Below are 14962 nucleotides of genomic sequence, written 5' to 3'. Positions count from 1 at the left end.
AGAGAGTGCAACAGTAGGGAAAGCGTTGGATAGTGTAGTAGTATAAATTACTATTCCCACTCCAGAGAGTGCAACAGTAGGGAAAGCGTTGGATAGCGTAGGGGTAAAAATTACTATTCCCACTCCAGAGAGTGCAACTGTAGGGAAAGCATTGGATAGCGTAGGGGTAAAAATTACTATTCCCACTCCAGAGAGTGCAACAGTAGGGAAAGCGTTGGATAGTGTAGTAGTATAAATTACTATTCCCACTCCAGAGAGTGCAACAGTAGGGAAAGCGTTGGATAGCGTAGGGGTAAAAATTACTATTCCCACTCCAGAGAGTGCAACTGTAGGGAAAGCATTGGATAGCGTAGGGGTAAAAATTACTATTCCCACTCCAGAGAGTGCAACAGTAGGGAAAGCGTTGGATAGGGTAGAGGTAAAAATTACTATTCCCACTCCAGAGAGTGCAACAGTAGGGAAAGCGTTGGATAGCGTAGGAGTAAAAATTACTATTCCCACTCCAGAGAGTGCATCAGTAGAGAAAGCGTTGGATAGCGTAGGAGTATAAATTACTAGGCCCACACCAGAGAGTGCAACAGTAGGGAAAGCGTTGGATAGCGTAGGGGTAAAAATACTATTCCCACTCCAGAGAGTGCAACAGTAGGGAAAGCATTGGATAGCGTAGGGGTAAAAATTACTATTCCCACTCCAGAGAGTGCAACAGTAGGGAAAGCGTTGGATAGCGTAGGGGTAACAATTACTATTCCAACTCCAGAGAATGCAACAGTAGGGAAAATTTTGGATAGCATAGGGGTTAAAATAACATACTTATAAATAAAATCTTTTTATTTAAATAATGATATAAAGTATTGAAAAAATGTAAACCATATACAATACCTATACATAATTATAAAAAACATGATTACCTAAATATATGTAAGCTAAAATAAATATTTAAAAATACCATTTTATAATATTTAATTACCGATTACTAATTATTTAATAATTATATTATTTACAAAACAATCTTTTAAAAATAATTATTACTTAATTACATTTACATTACTTCCACCATATTCCCCTATAAACCCACTACCCACAACAGCACACATTTCTCTATTTATGAATTAAATAAAATTATTTACCAATCAATTAAAATTATTTACCAATTAATTTAAAATTATGACCAATTATTTTAATTTTATTTATAATTCCTACTAATGAATAATTAATTATACATAATTAAATAATTTCCCACCCTATTCCCCTATAAACCCACAACCCGCTATAACACATATTTATCAATTAATCAATTAATTAAAATAATTAACCAATTAATTCAATTTAATTACCAATTTTTTATAATTAATTAATATTAACCACTAATTATTAATCAATGTAACATAGTTAAATTACTTCCCACCCTATTCCCCTATAAACCCACAACCCGCTATAAAACATATTTATCAATTAATCAATTAATTAAAATGATTAACCAATTAATTAAATTTAATGACCAAATATTTATAATTAATTAATATTAACTACTAATTATTAATCAATTTAACATAATTAAATTACTTCCCACCCTATTCCCCTATAAACCCACAACCCGCTCCGGTACTAAAACATATGATTAACTTATAAATAAATGTATTAATATACATATGTAATACACATATAATAGTACTTATTTTAATTACTTAAGTAAAACATATAACACATACATAATAAAATACAACAGAAATAATACAAACATCGATATTAGTGTAATCGAAATTAGTAACATCGATATATATGCTATTGATATTACTAACTTCGATATTACTTACATCGATATTAAGTATTTCGATATTACTTACCTTAGGGTCGATATTCTGTCCAACGATATTCTTGTCTTCGATATTCTGCACCTTCGATATTATTGACACGATATTTTGGTACATCGATATTTCTAACTCGATATATTGACTGTGTACCGGGATATCGGTCTAGTCGTCAGAAGGACGCTAGACCTGTACTTAATACGGCTATGTCAACGCGCAGCGGTCACGCGCAGAGGGCTCGCCGGACTCCCGCCGGAGTCACGCCAGAGTCCGGCCCGTCTGTGCCCGCCCGGGCCCGGACGGGCTTAGGGCCAGCCCCCCTGCTCAATCAGGTAGGTTCGGTTATCACCTACTCTCGCAGAGAGTTACTTCGGATTCGGCTCACGGAAAGATCATCGCGTACATATGTGCACAGAGGAACCGAACCCTTGACACGTTGTGAATTATGTGACTCTTCTGAACATGCCGCAGTAAGGAGTTCCCTACGAATGGCCTCACTGAACTGTAGATCCCTCCCGAGGCATTCTCTGGAAATCAACCTCCTTTTACAAGATCATGAGCTAGATATCCTGTTTGTAACAGAAACATGGCTTACATCTGGGTCTGAGGTAGATATTGTGAAAACCCTTCCCCCTGGATTTTTAATTCATTTTCAGGACAGGACAGCAGGGCGGGGAGGGGGTGTTGCCATTCTTTATAGGGACTCCTTGGTATGCAGGGCGCAAAATGGTGGGGTGTCGGATTGTGAGAGTTGTAAGTTCTCCCTGCAAATTTCACCTACAGTGGCGGTGTCCGGGATACTGGTTTACCGTCCCCCAGGAGGCATTGGGAATTTTGTGAGTTCCCTTATGGAAACCGTGACGGTTCTGGCCACCTCGTTGACCAATTTTATTATGCTGGGAGACTTCAATCTCCATTTTGATGACCCGGCAGATCGGTCGGCAGCAGATCTTCAATGCGATCTAAAAGCATACAAGGTCAACCTTATCAACTCAGAGGCCACCCACAATAAGGGCCACCTGCTTGATCCGATTTTTACTAATGTCACCGCCATGAAAGCTTCCACCTCGATTCCTTTCCCGTGGATGGACCATTTTATGATTCCCTTCACCTGGCAAATAGAGATGGTTAGCACTTCTCCCCCCAGTGTCGGTATGCCCGAAAGACCTTGGTCTAGGCTGTCTGTGGAGAATCTGACTCTGAGACTGGAGTGCTCGCGCCCCCCCCCGGTATCGGACCCGATACTGGCGGAGGCAGACTTCAGCAGATGGCTGACCAGTGCACTCGATTCTGTTCTTCCCATAAGATCGGCAGGCAGGAGAGAGAAGAGAACGAGCTCTGCCCCCTGGTATACGCTTTCTGTTGTGATTCCCCATTGCTAAGGGTCTTTCAGAGAATAGTGTAGTAATACCGCAACACTGCAACTAGAAATGACCACACCTGGGGCCATATTATCAAGAACGGCGATAACATTATTGCCGCTTTAGCTGCAGGCCTTTAGCGGCAGGAAACTGTCGCTAAAGCGGCGATAAGGGGCTTGATAGTATGCCCTTATGAATTTCCATAGAAGCCCAGGTTCTGGTGTCCAGACCATGATACCCGGGCCTCCATGGGAATTCACAAGGGCATATTATCAAGCCCCTTATTGCGGTTCTTAATAATATGGCCCCTAGTTTTATCAGGATTTTTTGGTTCTGTGCTACTTTATCAGGAATCCCAGATATCATGAAATGAGGGTCATTGTGTATTTTTGTACTTCCACGCTATATTTGCAAATGGTGTCAAACTTTGATTGTCTTATAAATCATTTTTCTTTTTTATAAGGCATTTTATTCGTTTTTGAACATTTTATGCAACTAAAGTTATGTATGTAGCTAGTATGTCCCCCACCAATATGTCAAAAACAAACGAGGGTCCCTGAATTCAAGACTAGGAGAGGAAGGCAGGGAAATTGAACCAGCAAAAAACAGGAAAACCTCTCCTTAATAGTAATTAATACAAAGGTCAATAATCCATTAATTTCTCACAATCAACATTGTCCCACACAGGAAAATTATTTGAAAAACATATCACTTTTTTATTTTTTATATTTTATATTTTATCCATGAACCATAGTTCTTTCAAAAGAATATATATATACAGTACAGATCCGGTAAATTCAATACATATAATGTTCAGTACAATTCAATAATTTCAGTATCTATTACAGCCCCCAAACACTTTCAGGCAACCAATCATTCTACCCGCACTCACACTACACTATATACCAACACAACACTACACAGATATCACACAAAATACACAAAATATTTTTTCAGTATGAGTTTCCCTTTAATAGAACCTGTCCATCGTTAAGTGTTCTTCTCGCCAAATGCTTCGAGGGCTCTCTAGCCCCAGGAAGTTTTTGAGGGTCATCGGTTGACGAAGTGTGGGTGACCCAAAAGCTTTGTCTTTTGTTGGCAATATGGAGACAATATATGCCTTCATGTACTAATGGTTATAAGATAGCCCCTGTTGTCCGGTTATCACCTACATTGTGGATCTATAAATTAAAACTTGAAGAATTCTACGCCACAGAATAAACAGGCACATGCATCAAGCGATTTAGGAATCGCAAACGGTGCGAATCGCAAAATTCGGCCGTTTGCGATTCCCAAATCACTATTTGGGATGCATTATCCTAAAAGTGAAGAAATCGCTATTTTTGCGATTTTTTAAAGTGCGATTGCTGTTAAGGAATCGCAATTTTGCGATTCCTTAAAAGCAATGCATGAAACTGAAAAAAATTGCGATTTCGCAATTAGAGAGAAAAAATTACCATGAGGTTGGACCTCATGGTAATTTTGCGAAATGTTAGAAATATGCAATTTTGTGCATTTTTCTAACTTTCATGTTGTGCACACACATGCACTTAGGGCATGTGTTTACACAACATATGTGCATTGTTTGATTTCAGGGGTGCAACAGGGTGTCCTTTGGACACCCCTGCACCCTTGAAATCGCAATCTCAATTTGCGATTAGCTAATTGCGGATCGCAAATTGAGATTGTCTTCCCATTCATTCCTATGGGCCTCTAGGCCCATAGGATTGAATGGGAAGGGATTCCATAATTGCGATTCGCAAAATGCAAATCGCAATTAAGGAATTCTAAGAAATCGCAATTTATTTAGCGATTTCTTAATGCATAGGCATTTGCAATTCCTTAAAAATCGCAATTAAGGAATCGCAAATGCAGAGATTGATGCATGTACCTGTAAGTGTATATATTATTGTTGTTGCGCCCTGACGAAGGAGTTGTAGATAACGGTCCTTTCCGAAACGCGCGTCGGCGCCTTGTGTTTTGTTTGTATATTTTGTGTTTTTTCCAGTATATATATATATTTTTTCTGTTGTGATATTTGTGTAGTGTTGTATTGGTATATAGTGTTGTGTGAGTGCGGGTAGAATGATTGGTTGCCTGAGAGGGTTTGGGGGCTGTAATAGATGCTGAAATTATTGAAATGCACTGAACATTATACGTATTGAATTTACTTGATCTGTACTGTATATATATATATTCTGTTGAAAGAACATGGATAAAATATAAAATATAAAAAATAAAAAAAAGTGATATGTTTTTCAAATAATTTTCCTGTGTGGGACAATGTTGATTGTGAGAAATTAATGGATTATTGACCTTTGAATTAATTACTATTAAGGAGAGGCTGTCCCCCACCAATAAACATCATATTCATCCTTAGCAATCACACTTATGTACAGGAGGTGTGGCTCAACACCACCCTTCAGGCATCCATGTGGGTCCTCCAATTTCCATAGCCTTGATTTCACCACCCATGATACAAGACTGCCACTGATAAGACTCGAGGAGAATATTTCTGAAGAGGCACCAAATACACCATATTTTATAATATTTTTGTGGACATCCTCAGGCTCCATATAAATAGAGCACTCTAGAATCATGCAGCAATCTAGTCCCTTTCTACACCCTTCCACCGATGAAGGTTCTGACTCCTTCCATGTTTTAGCAATATCCCTTTTGGCTACCACAAGACCTAACCACAACAATGCCAGTTTGTATCTACCACTGTGTATGTCAATTCTGATGTGCAGTAAGGTAAGAGTGGGTTCTCTAGGAAGCCTCCAACCCACCACCCTGTCCAAGCACACAATAAAAATCACCCCCTCCCAAAATGGAACCAGTCTTACACGAATCCAAAGGGTGTGCCTAAGCTCCCCCATCCCCCTCCGGTCAGAGAATATCAGACAACCCAAAAAGTGTACCATTCCCATTTTCCACAGCCTCTTACTTTTAGTAAGCGTGTTGTAAATATTTCAGCTACATTGCCCTAACCTGTAGGGCAACTGTAGTCTCCCAGGGCAAAGCCTGACCTGTAGTCTCCCAGGGCGAAGCCTGACCCTCCCTCCAGTCATCCTCTGTTCAGGAGCCCAGATGCCTTTCCCATGCCTCCCGAAGTTAGCCAAACAGGTGAATTGATCACCAAGAAACAGTAGGTTCTCTGAATTGTATGGTCTGTCAAGTCCTCTGTGAGAACCTTGGTCTATATGGGGCTGTGGTGTGGTGGCACCATCATTCATTATGTAAGCCGTAAGAGCACGCCGTAGCTGCACATATCTGAAGAATTGACTATGGAGGAGGTCAAATAACTCCTGCAAGTCAGTGAAGATTTCAGTATGACACCAGACACAACATCCCCCAGCTGCGAAATACCAAGGATAACCCCAAGAATCTCCAACAGATCTGCAGGATCTGGACAACTCATATCCTGACCCCCGGGGTACATTGAGGTATATTTGGACATCAGATTGGTTTAGTGCCACTCTATTGGATACAGCCGGAGCCCGTTTGAGACCTTTAATAAGGCTTCAATTGCTGTAGCTAAATGCAAGGGTGACAGCGGGAATCCCTGACGAACACCTCACCTAGGAAACATATCTCAACAAGCTAGTGCCCCTAAAAGGTCATACCGAGGCTATATCAAATACCTGAATAGAAGTTGCCTGACTCTGCTCCAAAGAAACTCGTCCCATTACCTCACAAACCAGTCCGCCTCTCACGTGTGCATAGCATTTGAAGGTCTGTTTTTCTTCCTTTATTAAAATAATCCATATATTTATCTGGGTACTGATTCAAGAAATGTGCTTGAATTAATTAGTATATAAGATCATGAGCACAGCAATCTACCTCGAACTATTATGCAAGGCTAGCACTTTTAAGAGAAACCCAGTTATTTTTTGTTTATTTAAAAATATACAGTGTGTTAGCCATGCCAAAAGTAGGTATTTGTTCGCAAAAAGTAGGTTAATCAAACACAACCTGCCCTCTTCAAACATTGTGCAGACCATTGTGTAGTGGTGGTAGGTAGACAGACCTAGAATGGTGCAGGAAGGAGATAAAGAGACATGCATGTACGAGAGACAAGAAGCAGAGTTAATGGAGTGAGTCAGACCCTGAGTAAGACACTGTGCATGGTTACACCTATTTACACAACAGTTCGTAGCTAAAAGTGACACATAACATGTCAGAATTCTAGGACTCAGCCAAATAATGTATTTCAGAGTATCTTAACTTCATTGAGCTGCAGAATTCATACTAGCACTGATTGTCAGAAACCTCTGTAAAAATAAATGTTACAAAATGGTAGAGAATTCAAAAAAGAAAAACATATGAACACTTTTTGAATTAAAGAACAATTGCATTTATTTATTGAACAGATCAAAACATTATGATTTTTCATTTGTTCTTAATTTTCAACTTACAAGTTCATATCTTACTTCCAAAATTTAGTGTTTCTTGTGTAAATGTTATAGAAGTAGTACAGCCAAACTATTTCAAATCTCAATAGAGTGGTGTCACATTCTTCTCAAGAGCAATGATTGGTTTCTTTTATGTTTAAAGCCAACACGTGTTTTGTGGCTTAAAGTGAACGGCTAGTTTTTTCAGGGCTGTTAAAAAGAACTATTTGCAAAAGAATTAGAAAACTTGCGTTAAACCCTTAGCCACAGAGATAGCCCATTTTCCCTATATTTTGTGCTTTCAACCTATTACCAGTTTGCGGTGGAAACCAGTGTTAAATTCATTAGTTATCCAGGAAAGCTATACATTTCTGACATGTGGACACATTTCCAAATTCAGGAAGTTGTCATATGCGAAGCTCCCTCAAAGTTTTCCCAAAGAAACTATGGGGCCGATTGTGATCTCGTTAGGAAAGTATTCCCAACGAATAAGTTTAGGAATGCTTTCCTTATGAATTGTATTTGGTATGTCTTAGTGACCGATTTCGATGCGTCTGTATGCTTACGGACTTGGTTCGTTCGGATTCCCATTGACTTCAGTAGGAGCCTGTGTACCGCACTCGAACACAGGCTCCCATTGAAAAAAAGGGTTGTTGGGAAAAATGGACACCTTGTGGCGGCACCCAATGGTGCCTGCCACATTGTGCAAGCTTGGGAAGAGGGGTCCTTTGGGTACCCCCACGGGCCACATTTGGTCGCACCCTGGTGAAGGGGGGCCCGCAACTAGCTCCCAAAGACAAATTCCCAAAGCTATTTTATCTCAGACAAACCGGTTCGGAACGGCAGTCCGAATCGGTTATCGTGCTCGCTCGTTCAGAGACCGTCTTCATTGGGCTGTACGAATTGGTACGGAACAGCTTGGGCTGCTCGAATCGTATACGGAACCAATTCAGCCAACCCGGACTGTTTCCTTGCATCGTACTCCGGTGTCCAGAAGGTTGACCCATTTGGCCGGATACTGTGGTTCTGTGATCCCGAATTGGGTTCGATAGTTCAGAAACCCGATTTATAAAGATTGTCGGAAATGGACGATCTTGGTGTCAGCAGACTGCAAACGACGAGTCTAACGTGTCTGAGTGTTTTCGTGTGAATCGATATAGGAGAACACGCTGCATTTGAGGATTTAGTTTGAACCCTCGGGTTCCATTTTGTATGTGGCAGCCATCTTGTATGGTTGCCCTAACATAGGCCCTATGATTGTGGCCGAACGAGTCCTTGACACGTACGCCTTAGCTGACTTCTGGTTGACCTGGCCGAACTGACTCCTCGCCTGGGGCGAATCCTGCTGAGCCAGTTCCTTGTTCAGCAGCTGCACTGATAAAGATCAAAGAACAGGACGTGGTCCGATTTTATGGCCCACTGTTCCCACTCCTCTATCTCCTTTCCATCTGTTTCTGCCTTTCCTTTACGACATGTTCATCGATCTGGGTTGAAGGTTTTATGATGGGTTTGTCCGGCCTGATCGAACAGGAAACTAGCATATGTGCGATCGTTTTTGGTGGGCTGGACACCGGAAAGTGGGATTAACTTTGACTGTCGTGATTCGCTACTTTTTGAAATGCTACTTGCTCATTGGTTAGTTTTGTATGCACTGAAGGTAAATTGTGATGTTGCCAGAAGCGTAATTTTCGGCATAAAAGACCGAGTTTTGTTCATTGAGATGGTGCAGTCTCTGTCGAACTACCCGTGTGTACTTCGTAGACCTCTGTCCCTGGTTGCAACCATTAAACTTTGGTCTTTGACGTCATCGAGAAGTATCTTTTGTCTCTGTTTGCCAAGACAGGGGAATGCGGGGTCTTTGGGTGTTGCCCTGACACCGCTGGGTTATTGTAGTAGTATCGGTTCCGAGAAAACCCAGTACCTCATTTGGCGCCCCACGTGGGGCGACTTCAGCGGTACCGGTCCAAGCCAGAGGTTCGTGTGAAAATTCCAGAGGTTGGCCAGCCACTTCAGCGACCCCTGTATGTCGACGTGGTTCCGAAGGTCTTTGCTGCGAGGTTTCCCGCGTCCCGACGGCTACGAAGGACTGCTGCCATGACTGTCGCCCTGTTTTGGAGCCTTAGACGTTTGTAGAGCGAGACGATTGACGGGTCTTCTGGTGACGCCATCGACAACTCAGTTAAGTATAAAGGAAGCGTCTCCTAGTTCTTAGTTTGTTTTGTATCCTTTAGTGGATAGCTTTGATTTGGTACCTGCAGGCCCCAAAGCCAAGGGATTCGTGTATTCACGAGCTTATCGATTTTAGATTACCCTTGTTGTTTGAAGCTAGACTAGTGAGCAAGATGCCTGGTTTTAGCAGTCTTAGGAATTTGTTTGGTTGTGGTACTATGAGGGATTCCCGGTTAGAGGATTCGTGTCCGGTTCCTCCGATCAGAACTCCTACATACGAGTTGTACGTGAAGCATGGAGTAGGTCCTATTAGCTATAATGAGATTTGGGTAAAATATACGAAGAATGACGGTGTCCTACAGTGGCCCCGTTATGGTAGTTTCGAGCAGAAGTCTTAGATAATCTTGAAGTGAAGTTGTTTAAGAAGAAAGCCCGGCCCGCGATGTTTGACTCTTTCCGCATATGGCGCAAGGAAGCCAAACAAAAAGAAATTAAGTTAGCGAAGAAGAATAGAAAGGGTATGTCAATGGTGCAAGCCGCCATTGCGTACAGAAATGATGAAGAAGAAAGAGACAGTGAGCAGATGCTTAGAGTGAGGAAGTTAGCGGTGGACAGATGCGACCCAGTCTTGCCAGCTAAAGAGTAGAAAGACGAAAAGGATCTTGTGAAAGACCCTTTGATGTCGCATTTGCTAAATTCACCACCACCTTATGTGCAGAATGCTATGGCACCACCACAGCCTATTGTGGCCGTGCAAGCTCCTATTGCTTTGCCTCCTGTTATTCCTCCACAGTCAGCTTCTTCGTTGGTTGTTGTTCCTAATGTGCAGCCTTCTCAAGGGTTAGCCACTTTGCCTCCTTCTACTACTGCTGTCTCTATGCCTGTTCCGACTATGGATCCTACTACTATTGCTTCGTCTCCTCTTGTCCTTCCAACTGTTCCTTCTCCTAGACAGCGGATGACCGCTGCCTTTTCTAATTTCCTAACTCCTATTTTGGGACAAATGGGTATGTCTCCTATGAATGAGCGTAGACAATTGCGTAGTCAATTGCCCGATACAGATGAGCGAGTGGTTTGGACCATATGGCACGAAGATGGGTGACGTATAAGTCCCAGTATGATCTAGAAGGTATTATGGATGTTTTCCGACAATGGGAAGCACCAAAGCAGCGTTATGTTTTTGAACTCATGTGTGCATTCCTCCATGAACAATGGATGGACGAAGTGGGTAGAGTTCCTGTAGAATTGTCCCGATTGCGTTCGGAGTTTGCCAAAGGAACGATTGTGAGTCTACCCAATGGTGAGAAAGCGGTATCGACGTTACTGTTGCTCCGTAGTGATGTTCCTACTGAACAGTTGTTTGAGCCAGATTCATCAGTTAGGAGACATGCGCGTCAGTATCCGATGCGAGAGGTTCCTCCAGTATGGAGACCTGCTGATCCTAATGCTAATCCACCGATTGATGCGCACTTCCAGCGTGTATGGGTACATGTACCATGGAAGCGAGCAGAAGTTCTAGCGCTTAAGCAGACTTTACCAGATCCGCGAAAGAATCCTGCGGGATATTATAAAGAACTTGCGCAAACTGTGAGTTCGTGCGTTATGAATTTGGCGGATATAGATATACTCTTTGGAAATGTTGTTCCACAGTCCATCTGGAATGTCATTCGACATACAGATCATGATCATGAATTGGGCGATTCGTGGGTGAATCTCGCTGCAGCAAACGATAGACAAGTTGGAGGTGCTAAGCCTAAAGATGTTATTACTGAACTTCCTGGTAGGATTATTACTCTCATGAAGACTTTAATGCCTGAAGTCCGTGTTAATTGGGACAAATTGTCAGCCTGTAAGCAGAAGAAAGAAGAGTCTGTTTCAGACTTTTTCTCGCGTTTCGAGGAAACGTTTGTCGATCATAGTGGTCAGGATATGGCTACCGAAGGTGGCCAGAGATTGTTTGTTGATAAATTCGTGCACAATCTTCTTCCTGAGTTGTGTACTAAGTTGAAGGATTCCGAGAGCTCTTGGCCTGTTTCTACTTCGGCGCAGATTCTTGCTACGGCTCAGTACTACGAGAATAGGCGTGAGGATGAGTTAGAGAAAGCGGATAAGAAGACTAAGGAATTGAAGACTAAGGTTCTTCTACAACAAGCTTATCCACCTCGTGTTAGTAATCAGCGCGACTATCAGCAGCCTCAACAGTATTCGAGGAACTCGCAACGAGACGAGACTCCTCAACAACAGCGTGTTCAATATGGGCCTAATCAGTGTGCATATTGTACAGAAGAAGGTCATTATAAGAATAGTTGTCCAGTTTTGTTGCAACGTGCAAATAGTGCTCCTTGCGTTAGAGGTAGAGGTGCTCAACATGCGCCTAGAGGTAGAGGTCGCGGACAGAACGCGCGCCCTTTGCCTCCGCAGACTTCAATGAACAGTTTCGATCAACAACAGAATTCTTCTGGTAGGTCTACACAGTACTACGTAGATGATTACTATGTTGAAGGCGATGGAGAGCAAGGTAATGATTATTAGGACAGCCATGGACAAAGAGAGGGAGTTGTTTCAGTTCCGGTAGATCAGAGTGGACCTTACGTGGAAGTGATTGCATCAGGTGTGTCAGAGCCTTTTCTGCTAGACACTGGTGCTACGAAGAGTTCTATTATGCATTCGAAACTCCCTCGTACACCTTTGTCTGGCTTAAATAATGTTTCTATAGGTTTTTCTGGCGCCCCCGTTATGAATCCGATTTCCGTTCCATTGCCTCTTTCTGTTGGTCCTCGTAGGTTTGAAGCACCCCTTCTTTTGACCACAGGTTGTAATGAGAACTTACTAGGCCTTGACTTGTTGAAGAGATTATATGCAACTTTGTATTGTTCACCGTCTGGAGTACATCTTACCTTAGGTGAGAATGTGATTTCTCCGATATATGTCTCGAAAGGTTGTCTTCCACCTGAATTGTCTTCTCTACCAGATTCCTTGTGGGCTACGGGTCCAAATGATGTGGGCCTGTTAGACATTCCTCCATATGTTGTGACGTTGAAAGCGAATGCTCAATTACCACGCATTCCGCAATATCGTATTTCAAGCGATGGTGAACGAGCGCTTTTAGCGATCATTTATGATCTGATTGACAAAGGCGTTATTGAAGAGACTCGAGGTAATGTGTGCAATAGTCCGGTTTTGCCTGTTCTGAAGAGAACTGATTCTTCACAGCCTCCTGTATATAGGTTTATTATCGACCTCCGTGAAGTGAACAAGATCGTTGCTCCGCAATTCCCTGTTGTACCCGACATTACTGCGTTACTGACACTGATTCCAGCTTCTGCTACATGGTTTTTGGTGATTGATTTGAAGAATGCTTTCTTCAGCATCCCGATTGCCATAGAGAGTAGAGATATCTTTGGATTCTCTTTAGGAGGACGAAGTTTCCGCTTTAAACGCGCTCCTCAAGGTTATTGTGAGAGTCCATCAATTTACAGTCAAGCTCTGAAGACGCAACTTGACTTGTTGGCCTTACCTGACGGTGCGGCCCTTATCCAGTATGTTGACGATTTGTTGGTCGCTGCCGATACCGAAGACATATGTAAGGATGCCACTGTGTCCTTGTTGTCTCATTTGTCCGATTGCCATCACAAAGTTTCTCTTTCCAAACTGCAATTTTGTCGCCAAGAAGTTACCTACTTAGGTCACCTCTTATCGAAGGAGGGAAGGAAACTGACCCCAGAAAGGATACAGACCATTGCGAAAATGAGTGTCCCTACGACACAGAGAGAAGTACGTGCGTTTTTGGGTATTACGTCGTACTGTAGACAGTGGATCCCAAATTTTTCTCTTTTAGCGAAACCCTTGATAGCTCTTACGGTTAAGGATACTCCAACTCCGATTCCTTGGACTGAGGAATGCCAAAAGAGTTTCTCTGAACTACGTAATGCGTTGTGTTCGGCTCCTGTGTTGGGTACTCCCGACTACAGTAAGCCTTTCACATTGTATGTCCATGAGAGAGAGGGATGTGCATTGTCGGTTTTGACCCAACAATTTGGCGGGAAGCAACGCCCATGTGCGTACTTTTCGTCAACTTTAGATCCTGTGGCTAGAGCGTTGCCGAGTTGCTTGAGAGCAACTGCAGCAGCGGCTGTTTCGATTCGACAATCTGCTGGTTTGGTTATGGATAATACGCTAGTGGTTATGGATCCACATGCAGTGGATACTTTGTTGAATCGGACGAAGACACAGCACTTGACTAGTGCTCGGTTGTCAGGGTATGAGCTTACGTTGTTAGCAAGCCATGTGCACATTAAGAGGTGCAATACCCTAAACCCGGCTACATTGTTGCCGATTTCGCTTGAGACAGACGATGATAGCGAAGAGCAACACAATTGTTTCCTGATAACTGAAGAAGAGACGAAAGGGAGGATAGATCTGAGAGATACTCCTCTTTCTGATTGTAATGATGCCTTGTGGGTTGACGGCTCGTGTTTTAAATGACCAAATGGTGATACCACTGCAGCGTATGCCGTAATGACTTTGCATACAGTTGTCGAAGCTGCACGTATCCCGTACAATTCTGCTCAAGCGGCTTTAATTGATTGCACTTACGAGAGCATGTGTGTTGGCGAAAGGGAAAAGAGTGAATGTATATACTGACAGCCAGTATGCCTTCGGAGTGGCCCATAGCTTTGGACGATTGTGGCGTGAACGTGGATTTTTAACATCGCATGGGACGAAAATCCAGCATGGGCAACTGGTGAATGAACTTCTCGAATCTCTTACGTTACCTTTGCAAATAGCGATTGTGAAATGTAGTGCCCATAGAAAGATCACACATGATGTTGGTCGTGGTAATGCGTTTGCGGATGAGGTGGCGAAAGAAACTGCTAGGAATGTGACGAGTCGAATGTATGTTGTGGGACCAGCGAGATGGGTTCCAGAGAAAAGCATGTGCGAAGACACTATTGAGAGCGTGAAGATTATCCAGAGTGAGGCTTCGGAGAAAGAGTTGGATGAATGGAGAGAGAGTAAGGGTAGGTTGGATTCGAATGGTTGTTGGACTGATTTGTCCGAACATCAAAGATGGTTGCTGCCAAACGCGTATGTGCTTCCAGTTGTTACAATGGCACATGGATTGGCACACATTAGTGTGAAAGGGATTTGCAAGTTGTTGGCTCCGGTTTGGCAGAATGTAGGAATACCCAGATGTGCAGAGAACTTGGTCAAGAATTGTATGGTGTGT

The sequence above is a fragment of the Lissotriton vulgaris genome, chromosome 9, assembly GCF_964263255.1.
Source record: "Lissotriton vulgaris chromosome 9, aLisVul1.2, whole genome shotgun sequence".
NCBI classification, from domain to species: Eukaryota; Metazoa; Chordata; class Amphibia; order Caudata; family Salamandridae; genus Lissotriton; species Lissotriton vulgaris.
This window is presented reverse-complemented; position numbering follows the sequence as displayed.